This window comes from Montipora capricornis, chromosome 6, assembly GCF_036669925.1.
Source record: "Montipora capricornis isolate CH-2021 chromosome 6, ASM3666992v2, whole genome shotgun sequence".
Taxonomy (NCBI): Eukaryota; Metazoa; Cnidaria; class Anthozoa; order Scleractinia; family Acroporidae; genus Montipora; species Montipora capricornis.
In genome coordinates, this window is record NC_090888.1 from 60,156,777 (window position 1) to 60,159,276 (window position 2,500).

The following is a 2,500-nucleotide window of genomic DNA, read 5'->3' on the forward strand; positions in this document are numbered from 1 at the left end:
CGGTACCTTTTAGGGGACTGAGACGAAAAATTATGACAGGAGACATTTGATAATTAAATATTCCTTAATGTTGTCTAATTAAAACCTATAATTTGGTGCCTCTTAGGGGTGAAAATTTTTCATGCCACGCCCACAAGAGAGGATCTTGGTACCTCTTAGGGGTTCTTTTCAACATTTCCGACGAGTAACCCCCCCTTTTATATAAGATTTCCCCCCCCCCCCCCCGGACTGCAAGTGACGTCTGTGTTCTAACGAAGTGAAAATACCTTGAAACCAAATGTTTTTCTGAAAAAGAAACGTAATTTAGAATTCGTTACTCACATGTAGCCGACTTCACCTCTTCATTCAAAATTGAACAATATCCTTGGTTCAAAAAGCCACACCACTGGTCGTATAGAGGATCATGAAGCATGCTCTGATAAACTCAAAAAATACACTTGTGTAATCACGCTCCCTTGCAGTAGGGCAGCCGAATTATAAGGGACGAAGCTTGACCACACCGTAATTATGGCAACTTTGGTAGCTAGTCGGTCCTTATTTTGGAGTACTGCGCCCCAGCCAGATGCAATTAGATATGGTCGATTATGATAAAGTAAGAAAATTTGAATACCACGCTGAAAACCTCTCGAGGTCATCGAATGTGACCCAACAGCAGAGGCTAGAATTGACGCGGTCAGAGGGGTGGGAGGTGCGGTTGATCATTACTATGACACCCTACGTCGTCTCTCAGGTAGTACGTCAGTTTTTCAGTCAGTGAATCGTCCAGATTAACCCAGTCAATAAATAACAAAATGGATAAAGGGGTTTAGTTTCTAAAACAAATTTGGGGAGGCGTGGGTGGGGAAGTTAACTGAACACAGACATGAGTTTATCGACTGGGTTGATAAGCGAAATTGAGCACCGCAAAGAAATTCAAGGCTCCCAGTTTGAGCGTAATCACTTAGCCAGCTTTCAACTTCTTTACAGTGGTCAGTTTACCATATTTCACCCCGTTGATAAACCCATTTCTGAGTCAATAACTCGGTCAGTTATCAGTCATTCAGAGATTCATGAAATCAATCAGTCAGTCATCCAGGAAGGCAGTCCCTCAAGCAACTTCAAAATACATAAGTAATCAGTCAGTCATTCAGTCCCTCAATTAATGAGTCAGTAAGTCAGGATGTCTCTCAAGCGGTTCTTCAGTTTCTGTCAACAAATCGTCCAGTCATCCAATTAGCTAATCAATCAATCAATCAATCAATCAATCAGTCAATCAATCAATCAATCAATCAATAAATCATTCATTCATTCATTCATCCATTCATTCACTCATTCATTCAATCAGTCAGTCAATAAAATAAAATTCAGACAGTCAATAAATCAGTCATTCATCTGGTCATTTATTCATTCATTCAGTCACTGTTATTCAGTCATTCATTCGATTAGTCAGTAAGAAAGCCCCTCAAGCAGTCCTTCGTTTTCTAGATATTCAGCCAATGAATAAAGCAGTCATACTTTCTTTAATTTAGTCACTCAGTCAATTATACAGACACTTATTTAGTCAGTCAGTCAGGCAGTCCCTCATACAGTTTTTCAATTAATCAACCCATCCATCCATTCATCCATCCATCCATCCATCCATCCATCAATCAATCAATCAATCAATCAATCAATCAAACAATCAATAGATCAATCAATCAGTCTGTCAGTCAAACAATCAATCAAACATTCAGTCCCTCATAAGAAGTCCTTCTATTGTCAGTGGGTCATTCAATAAATAAGACAGTCAGTGGGTCATTTAACTAGTCAGTCAGTCAATTTTTCAGTCATTCCGTTCTCCAATTAATCAATCAATCAATAATTCATTCATTCATTCATTCATTCATTTAGTCAGTCAGTCAGTCAGTCAGTCAGTCAATAAAACAACAGACACTCAATAAATAAACCATTCATTTGGTCATTTATTTAATCATTCAGTCACTGATATTCAGTCATTCATTCCATCAGTGAGTAAGTAAGAAATTCCCTCTAGCAGTCCTTCATTTTCTACATATTCAGTCAATGAATAAGCGAGTCATACTTTCTTTAATCCAGTCACTCATGCAGTCAATTATTCAGACATTTATTTAGTCAGTCAGTCAGTCAGTCAGTCAGGCACTCCCTCATGCAGTTTTTCATTTTCAATTCATCAATCAATCAATGAATCAATCAATCAGTCTGTCAGTCAAAAAATCAATCAAACATTCACTCCCTCATAAGATGTCCTTCAGTTTTCAGTGAGTTATTCAATAATTAAGACAGTCAGTAAGTCATTTACTCAGTCGGTTAGTCAATTATTCAGGCATTCAGTTCTCCAATTAAACAATCAATAATTCATTCATTCAGTATGTCAGTCAGTCAGTCAGAAAGAACCATTCGTCTCTCACATTTGATGAGTAATTCTCGATATTTTGACATGTAGCATAATTGGCTGGTGGAAGACACATTTACTCGATTATTTTTCGTTCCCAGGACCTCTGCC